The sequence below is a fragment of the Macadamia integrifolia genome, unplaced genomic scaffold (genome assembly GCF_013358625.1).
Source record: "Macadamia integrifolia cultivar HAES 741 unplaced genomic scaffold, SCU_Mint_v3 scaffold39, whole genome shotgun sequence".
Lineage (NCBI taxonomy): Eukaryota > Viridiplantae > Streptophyta > Magnoliopsida > Proteales > Proteaceae > Macadamia > Macadamia integrifolia.
In genome coordinates this window covers 14,851-31,647 of record NW_024869937.1, presented here as the reverse complement: position 1 = coordinate 31,647, position 16,797 = coordinate 14,851, and the positions used below count along the sequence as shown (strand labels likewise).

The window sequence follows — 16,797 nt, the reverse complement described above, 5'->3', positions numbered from 1 at the left end:
TTTTTTTTTTTTTTATAATAATCTCAATTCTAATCCACTAATATTGCTTAAATGACATGATGGAGCAAACACCAAACACCCAAGTTACTATGTAGCTTCACTTTTTTGCATATGCCCACATAGACAATGATGCCAGAGTTCTTTCAGAAATTTCTTCCCTAAGAGTTTCGATCAAGACACCATGCTTCTTGAGGCCCAATGCCCTGTCTAGTTCCAAGAAAATCAAACTTTATATCACTTTCCACACTTCATTTAAAATTGTGTATTTTTCAACTCACGTTATTCTAAGAAAAAAGTCTCAACTCCAAATCAAGAGTACAAGGAACCCACAGACTTACATATGGTCCAACACCGTAAAACAAGGGTCTCTTATTTTAAAAAGAGAGTCCCATCTCAAGACACAGGCTTGTTTCTTTTTTCTCAATAAGGTTTTTATGTGTTCAAGATAGGTACCTTAATCAAAACTATTACTTTCATACATCAAGCAACTGAATGGTATGATCATTATCCAAAAGCAAAAGTAGAACTTCATACTTTGCAAGCTAAAAAAAATAAAAACAAAAACAAAAACAAACAAAGGGGAAAAAGAAAAAGGAAAAAGAAAGTAGAAACAAAAAGAAACTGGTTTCCCTTCCCCATACTTAAACTATGCAATGTCCTCAATGCATGAAAACATTAAACAAAAAGACAATGCAAGGGGGTCATACTAGGGTAAAAGTTAGTCATTTGTGTAAAGAGGTTTATGGAGATCCATGGCCTCTTCCAAAGTAGAAGATGGCAACTTAATAAAGGGCTTCGACTGTTGACCATTGACTTTGAAAATTGCACCTATGCTAGAGTTCAAAACATCAATAGCACCATAAGAAAAAACAGTCTGCACAACATAAGGACCATCCCAACGGGATCTCAACTTGCCTGGAAAAATATACAACTAAGAATTGTAAAGCAAAACCTTATCACCAGGTGTGGAAGACTTCCTAAGGGTTTGTCTATCATGAAAATCCTTGGAGCATCTCATTTGTAAAACATTATTGCAAAAATGCTTGCCTCTATCAAAAAAGAGATAAATGATCCCATTATCTATCCATTTTAGAATTTTTTTATGAATGGCTTCCGTCATCACTGGGTTAGCTCTTCTCTGGGGTTCCTTTGAAGGTTTGGACCCCTCAATGAGGTGAATATGATGTTGATCAATAGAAGGGCTAATTCCTTTGATGTCAGCCATGGTCCATCCTATGACTTCCTTATTTTCCCTTAGAGGCTCGATAGACTCCTCCTCCTGATTGGAAGTCAAATTAGAAGCAATGATGACTGGAAGAGTGTGATCCTTACCTAAGAAGACATACTTAAGATTGGAAGAGAAATCAAGCTTAAAGGGTTCATTAATGGAAAGCTTAAGATTTAAGGTAGATAAGGGTCCAATAGGCTCTAAAGGTGGTTGGAGACTCCAAATCTTAGACATAATTCCCACATCAAAATCACCCAATTTTTTCATACACTCTTGAAATTCAAAATTAAAATCGATATCAAAATATGTCTCAATGGAATCTAGGATTTCCTAGAGCATGTGAACTTTCTCCTCATTGAGATTTGGTTGCTTACCCAACCTAAAGACATTAAAGTCCACAGAAGTGATGCCAAAAGAAAATTTCATAGTACCATTCCTATAATTGATTATGGCATTACTGTTGGCAAGGAATGGTCTACCAAGAATGATTGAGATCTACTCCTGAATGTTGGCAACTGGTTGGGTGTATAAAATAAAGAAATCAACAGGGAATAAAAATTCCCTAACTTTAAGTGAGACATCCTCAACCATGCCTTTAGGAATCTTGACAGACCTATTTGCCAACTGAAGAGTGGTTCCAGTGACTTTCAATTTTCCCAATCCTATTTTCTTATACACATGGTAAGGCAAAAGATTCACACTTGCGCCAAGGTCAAGTAAGGCATGCTCAATGTAGGTGTTGCCTATGACACAAGCTATGGTAGAGCTCCCAGGATCCTTATACTTGGCGACTATAGGCTGAGTAATTGTGGAACTAATGTTGCTTGCCAAGAACGCCTTTTTGGTCACACTAGTGATATGTTTATGAGTACACAAATCTTTTAGGATCTTTGTATAGGTAGGGATCTGGGATATTGCATCCAAAAGAGGGATGTTCACTTCTACCTTTTTGAAGACTTCTAAAATCTTGTCCATGGAAGTAGTATTCTTTTTGTTTACTAAGAGATTAGGAAAGGGGACAGGGGGAACATAAGGATTGTTAGGGTTTTACTCTTTTTCAGAAGAATCATATTTGATTTCCTCAACCAAATCATCTTTAGTTGCTTTTGGTTCATCAAATAAACCTGGAATAAAAGGCACACTTGTGTCCTCAATAGAAGGAGAGTTAACAGGAGTAGTTGATGGGGAATATTTAGGAATACTCTATTGTTTCTCTCAGCCACTCCTAAGGGCATAAACAAAATTACATTGGTTGGAGGGCCTGTGTTGGGTCTGACCTTGTACCATATTCAATGATGTATTAGTTGGTGCTTGTGAACTAACAAACTTATGATGCCTAGGGTTAGACTCTGCTTGATTGGGCAAAGTTCTCTTCTCCCTCTCAAGCAAAATTGAGACAACTTGGGTGAGTTCTCTCCTAATATTTGACAGCTTGTCATGAGGAGGGCCATATTTTTTTCCTAATCACTTACTCTACTTGCCTCTCTAGTGTTGATAAATCTAGGGGGTTGCTAATAACATGATAGGAGAGGAGGCTTAAGGAAACTAGCCTGAGGTCCTACATTTGGCCTAGGAAAAGTATTTGGGGCAAAAGGTTGTTGTGCAAAGGGAGGCCTTTGGCATCCAAATTGACCTTGATTATGGAAATTGGAAGGTCCTACTTGATTGTTTTGGTTCTAGGAGAAATTTGGGTGATTTCTCCATCCTGGATTGTAAGTGTTACTATATAGATTATTCTGATATAAGGCATTAACACTTTCATTGGAAGTGCCCCCAGAGGTGTTGGGGTATTCTTCCATAACATGTCCAGGGGACTGGCACCAATTGCACAACTTAACCAAATTGACTGATGATGGCTCTCTAGGAACAATAGCCTCAATCCTTTTGATAAGGCTATCTAAGTGGGCTTCCTTGGCTACTAACCCATCTACAAAATATCCTTTCCCTCCTATGGTTCTTTCACTTTCTTGTGTTGATTCCCACTCATGGGTTTTATCAGCTAAGTCAAGTAAGAATTCCCATGTCTTTCCTTCATCCATAAAGGATGTGAATCCCCTAGGGTACATAGGCTCTATCATTTGCTTAGTTGGGTAATCAATACCCTTATAAATTATTTGACATAAATGCCATAAGTCTAGGCCATGGTGAGGGAATTCTTGGAGTAAATCTTTAAATCTCTCCATAAGTTTGGAAAAGGACTCACTAGGCTTTTGCCTAAATTGAAGGATATCACTTCTAAGCTCATTGGTCTTGTGAGTTGGGAAAAACTTCTTGAGGAAAATAACTGTGAAATGTTCCCATGTGGTTATGGAATTCGTGGGTAACCCATACAACCACTTCTTAGCTTGGTCTTTCAATGAAAAAGTGATGAACCTAAGCTTAACAGCATCATTAGAAAGTTGTTGGATCATAATTAAAACATATACCTCTTAAATTCCTTTAGAAATAGGTATGCATCCTCAGAGGTTAGCCCATGGAAGTGGGGCAACATAGTGATTTATTGAGATTTGAGCCCAAAATTATTGCCCTGGGCTTGTGGTAGAACTATACAGGAAGGTTGAGTTGCTCTAGCAGGGTAGAACCTATCTTTCAAAGATTTAGGTGGAGGGTTTAGCTGTTGGTCTCCCATATTGAAAGGTATTGATAAGAGTATAGGTATAGGGTCAATACTTGTTGGATCTCTGCTTTCTAACCTATTCTTAGTATTACGTACTCACCTAGCACTCATGCAATAGAAAACTACCCACAACTAAAATAAGACAAGCACAAAATAATGAATTTTTTTTTTTTTTTGAATTTTTTTGGCTTTTTACGAGCTTACTGGTAGGGATCCACGGTGCACAATTCCTAAGGTACTGATATAAGGTGAAACTTGTCTTTACCATATTGTGAGGCTTGGAGACCTCCACCGATACAACTATTATTGCAAGTTGTTCTTCTCAAGAATTCAATAAATGATGAAAGAAAAAAAGAAAAAAAGAAAAATAAAGCACTCCAATTTACCAAAAGAAGGAAAAAAATAACATAGAACTATCTCTCCAGCAACGGCGCCAAAAACTTGTTAGAGATTTAAAAGTAATCGCAAGTGTATGGATCAGTGTAGCTAACGGGTCGAATGCAAGGAGAGTAGCCACTTTATTTTTAGCTTCTTATAGTAACGCAAAAGTGTACGGATTGATTGATTGTGATCTAATTCTAACTACTGTCCTAACACAAATGCATCTAGAAACATCCTAACCAACGCATCTAGGGAAATTGGAATTGAAATTGTAATAAAAATTGAACGACCTAATCATTCACATATAACCCTAACCATTTATTATCTAAGAATTTAAACACTCAAACCGCATAAATAAAAAGTAAAAGAAAAGTGCTGAAATGAAATAGATAAAATAAAAAGGGGAATATAGCTCGAGAGAGGCACACAAGTAGGTATCTCTAATTATCCCAAGAGATGCATCCTAAATAATACGAGCTTCCCTAGTTGACCAGAGAGTTACTCTTACAAGGGCTATTCTACTTAGCTTTAGGGGAAGGGAGGCAAAGTAAATGACTGAAAGTAAATAATTGAAAATAAAGGCAATAAAAGGATGGTTCTATGGCTAGAGAGGGGCAAAGTCAACGCATAATCTAGCCATGAGTCTTGGGGGAAAGGGGAAAGCAATAATGTAAAATTTAAAATTTAAAACCTAATTTAAGAATGATGGGTAGCAAGAAGAGGGAATGAGAGGGGGGGGTGAGAAGACTTATGTAGAAGCCTACTTACCTGAACTTCAATACTTGAACTTGAAAACTTGGTTGATAAGTTGATTGATTTGAAGTACTACCAGCTCTAAAAATCAGATCTAAAATAAACCAAATTTGAAATTTCTAGGCCTGGAGAAAACAAATCGAGAAAAGAAAAAGTGAACTTGAAAGAGGTGCTCCGCAGCTTGTTCTTGTCTCCTAGAACTAAGCCTAGAACTACTTGCATAAAAAATAAAATAAAATAAAATAAAATAAAATAAAATAAAATAAAAAAACTAAGAAGAATAACTAAAGAGAGAGAGAGAGAGAACTCAGCTAAAAAACTAAGAAGAAAACCAGAAAAAGAGAGATTGCCCTAGGAGAATCATCACCCCCCTTGGACGGTTTGTATGTTTAGGGAAAGGGGGAGAGAGATAAAATAGGGTGAATTTTTATTTCTTGGCTTTTTCTCCTATATTTTATTGTTCTCTTTTGTGCGCAACCTCTTGGCCAAATTTGTATGATGAGGTGAAAAATAGGAATTAGGAAAAAAAGGGAGAGAAAATAGGGGAGAAAAGGAAAGAAAAAGATTTGATTGGAGGGTAGGAGAAATAAGGAGATAAAATAGGAAAGATTTTTATTTTTCTCCCTTTTTTTTCCTTTTTTCTTCCTAGTTTTTCTCTTTTTTTCCTTAAACTTGCAAAAATCCCCTCTCCTTGAATGATTTTTCTTATCTTTGACCAATCTTCTAATGTAATGGGAAATCTTGTCCATGCCCTTAGTGCTTTAAGTAGGTGAAAATTAGGAGAGAGAAAATCTTACAAAATCTCTAAAAAGAGAGAATCACCCAAATGGTGGAAAGAGAGTGTTCAATGTCTCATGTGGGTCCCTCCATCTTGTCGGAATCTAGAATATTCCACTGGGACAACTGCAGAAGGGCTAGCCTGCATCTCGGTTCAGTTCTGGTCCATTATTCTTTTTTTTGCCCGAAAAGAATAATTACATGTACGGGTGTCTAAACGAATGTGTATTTTTAATGCAACACGTCCATCTTGCTCAAAATTTCATCCTCTTCGTAGCCATGAAAGGAAATAGAACATCTTTACATATAAAATTGGAGATATGGTGCTTGATAGTCCCTAAGGCCTTGTAAATACAAAACCTGCAAAAAAGAAAGAAAACCTTAAGGTAGCTCCATTCTAAATATGTAAAATGCATGCTTTACTACCTAAGATTTCACATATAAATGTGCTCATCAGAATTCCCCCATACTTCGACTTTGCTAGTTCTCGAGAAAAAAAAAAAGAATAAAAAGTAAACAACAAAAAACCTAACTCACTTTCGTAGGAATCATGGTTGCACTTAGCATGTGCAACAAGCATTTAAACCCCTAGGTTACCCCTAGAGGATGAGTTGTGTCTCGTAGGCATTTGTAGTGAATATACGCCCAAAATTTAAAAACAAAATCCCAACATTGGCTAAGGGTACGGGCCATATCGATCCAGAGCAAAAATAATTCCTCTTGCACTTAATCTAGGGACCCCCACATTTGAATTTTTATTACCCCATATCAATTTCAGGCGCAAGCATAATTCTAAATTTGAAACTCACCTTGTCTCTTCCAAGACATCCTTATCTTAAGGAACCACTTGTGAAGTAATAGGGAACCAAGGACTAAGGCGTTGGAGTGTTTTCGACCAAACATGTTACCAAGGCATTTATGACTTTTGCACATAGTTTCCTGCTGTGTGTTTTTTTTTTTTCTTTTCTTTATAATAAACTCTATCATACTCAACTACTGTTGGCCTGAATGACATGGTGGAGTAAACATTAGACACCCAAGTTACTATACAGCTTCGCTTTTTGTATATGCCTACATAGACAGTGATGCCAGAGTTCTTTCAGAAATTTCTTCCCTAAGAGTTTCGATCAAAACACCATGCTTCTTGAGGCGTAATGGCCTGTCTAGTTCTAAGGAAATCAACTCTTACTTTTCATTTATATCACTTTCCACACTTCATTTAAAATTGTATATTTGTCAACTCATGCAAATATAAAAAGAAGGTCTCAACTCCAAATCAAGAGTACTAGGACCTCACTGACTTACATATAGTCCAATATCGAAAAACAAAGGTTTCTTATTTTTTTAAAATAGAGTCCCACCTCAAGACATAGGCTTGTTTCTTTTTTCTCAATAGGGTTTTTATGTTCAAGATGGATACCTAAATCAAAATTATTACTCTCATACATCAAGCAACTAAATGGTATGATTATTAACCAAAAGCCAAAGTAGGACTTCATCCTTAGCAAGCTAAAAAATAGAAAGAAAAACAAACACAAACGAAGGGAAAAAAAAAAAACGAAAAGAACTGGTTTCCTTCCCTCACACTTAAGTCATGCAATGTCCTCAATGTATGGAAAGAATTAAAACTAAGGACAATGCAAGGGGGTCATACCTAGGTAAAAGTCAGTCATCTATGTAAAGAGGTTTATGGAGATCCATGACCTCTTCACTAGCAGTAGTAGGAAACTCGAGCAACAGTTTTAAACACTGACCATTAACCTTCAAAATTACCCCTGTTCTTGAAGTTAGAATCTCCACAGCCCCATGGGGATATACATTATGGACAATAAATGGGTCATCCCATCGAGATCTAAGCTTAATAGGGAAAAGGTGCAACCGAGAGTTGTAAAATAAGACCTTATCACCAATTGTAAATATTTTGTGCAGAATGTGCTTATCATGAAAGGCTTTGGTCTTTTCCTTATAAGTCTTAGAAATTTCATAGGCATCATTCCTAAGCTCCTCTAACTTAGATAGTTAGAGCCTATAATTAATACCCACATCAGACAAATCAAAGTTAAGCTTCTTGATGGCCCAAAAGGCCTTATGCTCCAATTCAACTGGTAAGTGACATGCTTTCCCATACACCAGACGGTAGGGAGGCTGACTGAGGTTAGTCTTGAATGCAGTCTATGGGCCCAAAAGGCATCAATGAGCCTACGGGATCAATCCTTATGGTTGGGTTTAACAGTTTTCTTTAAGATTTGTTTGATCTGCCTATTAGATACCTCCACTTGGACACTAGTTTAGGGGTGATAAGGGGTATCTAACTCATGGGTGATCCTTTACTTTTTCATCAAGGCCTCAAAAGGCCGATTACAAAAATGAGTACCCCTATCACTAATTATAGCACGTGGTGTACCAAAGCGAGAAAAAATATTTTCTTTGAGAAATTGGACCACCACTTTGTGGTCATCAGATTTACTAAGTATGACCTCTATCCATTTAGAAACATAATCAATAGCAAAAAATATGTACAAATTCTCAAAAGAATTAGGGAATGGTCCCATGAAATCGATGCCCCACAAATCAAAGATCACAACTACCAATATAGGGTTAAGGGGCATCATGTTCCTCCAATTGATACGGCCGAAAGACTAGCAGGTAGGACAAGCCTTACAAAAATTAAAAGCATCTCTATAAAGAGTGGGCCAATAAAATCCGTATTGGAGAACCTTTGGGGTAATCTTCTTAGATACAAAGTGTCTACCACATGCATGATCATGGTAAAAAGATAAAATTGAGTTCTGCTCAAGATCAGACACACACCGTCTAATAATTTGGTCAGGATGAACTTTAAAAAGCTAAGGATCGTCCTGAAAGAAATGCTTAACTTGGGAAAGGAAACAACACCTATCTTGAATGGACCAATGATCCAGAGTCACACCAAAATTAAGAAGTTGACAATGTCAACAAATCATGGTTCACTAGACACTGCAAGTAACTGTTCATCTGAAAAATTCTCGTTGACTAGAGAATCGACAGTCAAGGAAGTAGGAAGTCAGGATAAATGGTCTGCAACTAGGTTTTCAAATCCTTTGTTATCCCTAATTTTCAAATCAAACTCTTGCAAAAGTAAAACCCACCTAATGAGATAGGCTTTGGCATCCTTCTTATGGACAAAGTATCTAAGAGCAGAATGATTAGTGTACACCACCAAATATGAACCGACTAAGTAAGACTAGAACTTTTCTAGTGCAAACACAACAACTAAAAATTCTTTTTCAATGGTTGTATAGTTGAGTTGTGCATCATTTAGGGTCCTATTAGCATAGTAAATAACAGTGGGCAGCTTATTAATCCTTTGACCCAAAACCGCTCCTATAAAAAAATCTAAAGCATCACACATTAGTTTAAAAGATTCAGTCCAAACAGGTGGTTGAAAAATGGGTGCATTGGTCAAATCTTTCTTAAGTTTCTTGAAGGATTCTAGGCACTCTTTAGAAAACTCAAAAGTTTGATCTTTGGCAAGTAGTATAGTGAGAGGTCGGGCTAACTGACTAAAGTCCTTGATGAACCTTCTGTAGAAGCCAACATGGCCTAGAAAAGACCGGACGTCCTTAATAGAATGGAGAGGTGGTAAATTATCAATTAACTCCACTTTGGCTCTATCTACCTTAATTTCCTCTTTGGATACTACATAGCCTATAACAATACCAAATTTAATCATAAAATGGCATTTCTCCCAATTCAAAACCAAATTCTTAGATATTCACCTTTCAAAACTAGGGAAAGATGGTGAAGATACTCAGAATAGGTATTCCCATGAATTAAAAAGTCATCCATAAATACCTCTAAGAGTTTTTTTACCATGTCAAAAAATATGCTCATCATGCATTGTTGGAACGTACTAGGAGTATTACAAAGCCCAAAGGGTATACGCCGGTAAGCAAATGTTCTATATGGGCATGTAAAAGTGGTCTTATATTGGTCCTTTAAAGCAATTGGGATTTGATTATAGCCAGAATATCCATCAAGAAAATAATAGTATTCATCTCCAACTAGCCTCTCGAACATCTGGTCAATGAATGGCAATGGGAAGTGATCCTTCCAGATTGCCGCATTAAGTTTCCTATAGTTTATGCACACTCTCCACCCTGTTCGGAAACGGGTTAGAATTAGTTCATTATTGGCATTGGGAACTATAGTAACACCAGACTTCTTGGGCACTACGTGAACTGGGTTTACCCATTGGCTATCAGAAATAGGATAAATTATTTCATGATCCTAGCACTTTAGGATCTCTTTCTTAATAGCTTCCATCATTATGTGTTAGCTCTTCTTTGGGGTTCCGTGGATGGTTTGGAATCCTTTATAAGATATATATATATATATATAATGTTGCATAATAGAAGGGCTTATACGCTTGATATCAGCCATGGTCCAACCTAGGGCTTCCTTATTGTCTTTTAACACTTTGAGTAATTCCCCTTCCTGGCTAGAAGTCAAATCTGAAGCCTTGGGAAAGCATACATAAAATTAGATGGCAACTCCTTAAGATCTAGCTTAGGGGGCTTAACTATGGAAGGTTTGAGAATGGAATTGGAAAGGGGTCCTAAGGGCTCTATAAGTGTGTGAAGACTCAAGACTTGAGAAAATAAATTTTCACTATCATCATCCAACTCATTCATACACTCTTGGAATTCTAAATCAAAATAAATATCAAAGTTGGTAATTAGATCATCAGAAAAATCCAGAAAATCCTTAAGTATATTGATCTCTTCTTCCATATGTGGTTGCTTTCCTATCCTAAACATGTTAAACTCAACAGTTTAGTTGCCAAAAGATATGTTACACCCATGCCCTAATCTGGTCTAATTTGAAACTATTGTGATAGGCCTCAGATTGGAGATCAAAAGTACAATCGGGTTTTGGCTCGTGGTTGCGTATTGCCGAAGGGGTAGAGATGACCCCACATGTTTGTGCATTGGGTGCCTATCTAACTAGAGGGGATTCATACCTTTCGATCCCAGACGGTAAGTGACCCGACTCCCCACACTTGATTTTCAACACGCATCATAATTACCGAAAGGCCTTGAGCATGTTCGAGGGTAGCCACCCATGCGAGGCCAACTATAGGATAGCAAGTTGTCTTGGCCACCGGAAACAAGGCACCAGAAGCAGCTTGGGCCTGAATCTGGTACCTATATCTGGTGGGTTGACAGGCTACTGTCAAGGTTCCGATACCCGTGGTTCCCGCCACTCATGTCGTAAATGGTTTTGGATGATCCCAAATCATCTTCCACATTTTTCTTTTGATGTGGGTACCTTATGGACCTAAATGTGAGGGTCCTCATGCCTCGAATTTCAATTTAACTCGATTGGTTCAAAAGAGATCCAAACCAAATAGACCCTTAAGGCCCACTTAAGTTATAAGTTGGGAAATTGAATCCTCATTTCCCTTGTGCCCAATGTAGGAGAGGAGAGAAAGAGGAGAGTAAGGAAGAAGAAGAGGAAGAAGGAGAAGGTTGGAGGACTACCTTGGTGTCGGCTGCCACCTTGTTGCCGGAATCATTGTGGGAGGTAAGTACAACCTCCCATGCCACTCTCTCTCTTCATTACGACCTAGGCAAAGCTAGGTATGGATGGAATCTTGATGTACAAACCATGTTAAGGTTATAGGATGCATATTCTACCCTCCCAATGTTGTTGCCGAGCTTGAACTAAGCCTGGTGAGCTCCGGCAACATGTAATGCCAAAAGACTAACTAGGATTTCGATTGTTCAATCGATGTATCTACCAAATGGCTTGATGGAATTGGAATTCTTTTAGCTTAGAATGATGCTAGGAACATCCCCTACAAACTTCATGAAACAAATTTCGATAATCGGGCCTGAAACGAAAAGCCCTAATTTAGTTGGAATTGTGATACCCTACTTTTTAAATCAGGTCTAATTACACGGTTGACCTGGTTTAACCATGCAGGACCCGAACCGGAGAGTGTTAAGGCAGGTTCCTTATGGACCATGATGGCATGGGTAACTTTGAACACCGGTTGGCCGGACAAGTCCGAGTCAGTGCTAGAGGAGACGGGTGCACCCAAGCCGTGTACATGCACATATCATAAGGCCATGTATAGATAAAGCAGGTATGTAGCCGTATCCTAAAGCACATACGTATAATATACCTTATGCCGAGAGTGAGATTCGTGTCGAAAGTCGAATTCCATCAAAATCCCACTTGTTGACCAATTTTCGGCCCTCAGGTGGGCGGTCACAGCTGGGCACATCCGCCCACCTGAGTGACCCATCCATGTGGTTCCTTAGTTGTTTTAGAAAGTATAAATAGCATTTATGAGTTTTCCATTTTTTTTATTTATGCCATTCGGGTGGTTGGTGAAAAGAGTAAAGAGGAGAGAGAAAAGGAGGGAGAAAGAGAACGGAGAAGAAGAAAAGGGAGGAAAAGGAAGAAGGAATGGATTTAAGTGGCACCAAGGCTTGATCTTCCCATTTCAACGCCAGAACAGTGATCCCCAACGCGAGATCTGTGTTTAGAGGTGAGCGAAGGCTATATTCCCTAAACTTTCACCACACCCAAGTAAAACCCTTGATTTGGGTAGTGTTTCTTGAGGTCTCGTAAATCCCCCTTGAGATGATGAATCTAAGATTTAATAGATGGTTTATGTGTTGATTTTGAAGGATTTGAAGAAGTGTTTCCACGGTTGGAGGAGCATTGGCGATTTGAAGTGATTTGGGGTTATTGAACGAGTTCTTGAGCAAAGAAGGTAAGATGGCTTCCATTCCTTAAATCTAACCTAGATCTAGGTTAGAACCATCTTATCAGACTTTGAATGTGTGGAGAATGGATTTGGAAAAGCCCCATTTGATTCCCCAAAGGTTGGGGAAGGTTTCGGGGAAAATGGTATTTTCCCACCAAGATCGGTGAGCCAAATGGCCCACCTGAGAGGGCAGGCCCTCGGGGCCAACCGGCGGGCCCTACCGGTGGGCCAACCTGCACATCAGTCTTAGCAGGGCCAACTGGCAAGCCCTACCGATGGGTCGACTGGTGGGCTGACCTTCCCGCCGGTCATGACTGGTGGGTCAAGACAGGTGGGCTGTCCGACCCACCCGAGAGACTCTCAACGTGATTTCTACATCCGAACGGACCCAAAATGGACGTGTGACCTTCTTTTAGGATTCTTAACATGACTTTGTTATCAAATCTTGTTATTTTTTACCCCAAAATGGCGAAATGCTAACCCCGTTCACTTATGATAGGTTCACCAAAACTTACGCTTCTCGCACCGGATCTCACCCGTACCAGGCGTGAGTCTTTGTACACTACAGGCAAGTGGGGAGAGGACATTTGACCTTGTTTCAAGGCTTCTTTGGCATTCATTTAATTGTATCTAGACTAGCCATGTCATTATGCAAATGCTATGTAGCTTAGCCATCCTCATATTTTTATACCATGCGTGTTGTGTTTATTTTCTTAATGTCAAATGGTGATGTGCTTATGTGATGAATGTTGACATCATTCTGCATAATGCATTAATAGACTAGATGTCATAGTCGGCTTGGAAATGAGTGCAATGGTGACCCATGGAATGGGGCGCAGAGGCACTATGCAATCGTACTATATCATATAGGAGTATGCGGTGTAGGATTGTCATCTTCCCGTGCTATGACCCTTCCCAATAGGGGTTGAGGTGTTGGGTTACCATTTGGGGGGAAGCAGTGGTTGTGGTTGTCGGGTCACTGTGGCGGTTAGACATACGCTCGGCTAGTCATTAGGACAGTCGACAACCCCGGTGGTATATTCAAGAGGGCCAATCGTACTGCTTTTAAATTGCTGGAGTCAGCACCTTTATTTTCTGTCATTTACTTTTATGTTGAGAGCCGGTGGTCGGCATGCTTTACTTTTTTGAGTACTCACGGTGGGCCTTCTCCGACAGCCCTATGGGCGTATCACGGGATGGAGTTCGTGGCTCGTACCCGGAGTATACGCGCACTGTGGTTATAGTAGCACTAAACCAAAGACTTAGTAATGTTGTTAGGTGGATGTGATTAAAAATGAATTGCATAGCATATAGTGCATATGGTTGTGATTGTTGTGTGGACTGCTGTGTGGTCCTTCTTTTCACTTACTGAGCTAGTGAGGTCATCCCACGTGTGCACCCCTTTTTAGAGGATTTTGCAGGTCATCAACCTGAAGAGCAAGTGTCGGGCCCCACAGTTGAATTCCCTAAAGAGGATTGGTGGGTCCCCGAGAAATTAGAGCACAACACGGATTGCTCGTACGAGGGCTGTGCTGCGGAACCATAGTTTTGACACCAAGCTGAGCTTTACTCTTTGATTTTTTTTTTATGATCCCTTTTGTGTACTTGATATGTAAATTGTATTCTTTTTGTGTAAATATCATGCCTGTGGGCCCACATGTACTTAACTATGTACTACAATTTGGGTATCAAGTATATTGGGGATATTTGCAGGTAAATTAAGTCTTCCGCTGAACTGTTGAACATTTTCTTAGTTGTGTGTATGTTATGGTTGAATACTGTATCATATAATCCTGGCAGGTTTGGGTTAACCACAGTTAACCCTATCACCGGTCCAGTTCTATGTGAACGGGGTGTGACAATGGTGGTATCAGAGCTTGATGCTCTATTCACTCACAGCATACCATTTAGACCCCATAGAATCTATAATAGGAAATGGGATTGGGTTAATGTAAAAACTTTAAAGAGTTAAAAGCCAAAGAAATAAAGGAATAATAATGGTTGTAGTTAGTTATTGCATTTATGGCATGCATGAGAGAAAATGAAAGACTAATTAATTGATGTCATAACCCATCGAGTATGAGTTTAACGAAATTTCGACAGCATAACGGCGCAAAACGAGATTTCCAAAAATTTTCCACACAAACACCTGATAAACAACATATATATATATATATATATCAATGATCATAAGTAACAAATGACACCACAACTAAACTACACAAGGTATCAAACATACAAATTCACCACAAACCACCAACAAAATATAACACCCCACAAATAAGTCCAATTACAGATAAGTACAAAGAATGAGAAAAGAAAAGAAATATATAAGGATCAACATCATGGAAACAGGTGAGAAGCTGGTGTGGACGGACGAGCGAAGTCCTCAGAGATCATCGTCATCGTCTAATACTACAACTCCGTTCACCTGAGGTCTAGAGTTAACATTGAGCCGACGGTCGTAGTTATCAAACCTCGAGTTCACCAGCTATACATCCCTCCAAAGTTGGGAAAAATATGCTGAAATAGCATTGGCTGTTGTATCCAAGTCCTGGCCCAATCTGAGAAAGGAATTCTCTAAAGTAGCCTGCCTCTCTAGGATGTTTTCCTCCCTAAAAGCACTCTCATCCAGTCTCCTTAGCAGCTGATCTTGCCTTTCCTTCAAGGCCCTCATGGTAGTCATCATGCCCTCAAAATCAAAGGTACCACTCTTAGGTGGTGGGGTTCTGTGCTGTGGGCCTGCAGCTCTCATGAAGTCAGGATCACTACCTCTTGAGTCAAGAGGCTCCTCCTCGCCCTGAGGAACATAGTCCTCATCCTCCTCACTAGACTCCTCCTCCATGGGAACATCCTCCCTATGGGCATTCCCCCTGTCCCTGCCTCCCTGAGCCCCTGCTCTCTGAGGTATATCCATCCATGAGTGTGTGGAGACCCATCCTCAGTAGGTTTCCTCGGTCGAACTTGTCCGCTGGAGTCTTCCCCTCCTCACCACTCAGGTCCACCCCAAAGAACTCAAAGATCCTAGTGAGGATCCTACCATATGAAAACCCTCCGTCCTCAGGGTGTGACGTATGGTGCTCCATCATCTTGAGGATGACGAAAGGCAAGCACAAGTGCTCGGCACCTCCCTCTAAGGCCCTATAAATGCAGAAGGCTAAGAAGGCTGCCATGAAGCCCACCTAGTTCCGGTGACCTCCTCTGGGGAGCAAGTTGAACTGGACCAAACGGGCAAACACACGAACCTCTGGGTAAAATGATGTCTCAAAATCCGGATGCTCCCTGCTGCCACAGATGGTCTCATAGATGTGGTCCGGTGTCTCTGAACTCAAGAACGGGCCCACGAGCTTACTCCTGGGAGGACTGTAGAAACGGTACCCAACTGAAGAAATACCCAAAATGCTAGCCAGGGTGTCCATAGTCAACTGAATGTCCACCCCCTTCACCATGCTGGTTATTGCATACTCTCCATATTGGTAATAGACCTCCAAGTTGCACTAGAATCTACGAACTAGCTACTCGTAGCACGGACGGTCTATGTGGAGGATAGACTACCAACCCAATGCAGTGAACCTCTCCTGAAGTTGAACCTTGTGGAAGTCGCCAACTACCACAGTCTTCTCCATAATCACAGACCTCTTCAGGAAGGCCTGCCAGTTGGTTGCTGCCTCTGAACAGCGGAAGAGTTCCTCATCGTAGTCGGAAGGATCAATAGGGGCAGGTTCGGGATGCCTTGTATGAGGGCTGGGGAACTAGTCCCCACACTCTTCCGTTTGGAAGCGGTGGTCTTACGCCTAGTGCCAGAGGATGCGGGTTCTTTGCCCTTGCGAGAAGACATCCTGGCAAGAAAAGAGGAGAAGGAATGATAAGTAAGGAAAAAGGAATAACAAGGGGAATAAATAGATGGGTGAGAAATAAGAGGAAGCCCCAAAACCCAAGTCTTGCAAATCAAAAATGTGACAAGCGAGGAATGATAGAAAGTCTATGGATGGAATGCATGGTAAGTGACAAAACAGAAATGTGATAGAAGGCATATTAAGCATGGCAAGTGAGGAATGATAGAAAAAAAAAAAAAAAAAACCCCAATTCTCAATGTGCAAGGTCTTACATGTTCATGGATGAAATGCCATCATTCTACAATTTAGAATATGCAAAAACATCTACTATTATGATATTGAGGTGAAAGAGAATCAAAGAAACCCAACACAAAGAGATGGATTTTCATGGGAAGGGATGGGATTTCAAGCATACCTGACTTTCCATGATCTCTACAACATGTCA

At 39.8% G+C, this 16,797-nt stretch overlaps 1 non-coding gene across 1 annotated transcript; it reads left to right on the top strand.

Annotated features, from left to right (window-relative positions):
- The first annotated feature begins 3,364 nt into the window (after positions 1 to 3,364).
- LOC122068439 lies at positions 3,365 to 3,471 on the top strand. Its single transcript, XR_006137116.1, has one exon. It is a non-coding gene; the product is annotated as a small nucleolar RNA R71 (small nucleolar RNA).
- The last annotated feature ends 13,326 nt before the right edge of the window (positions 3,472 to 16,797 follow it).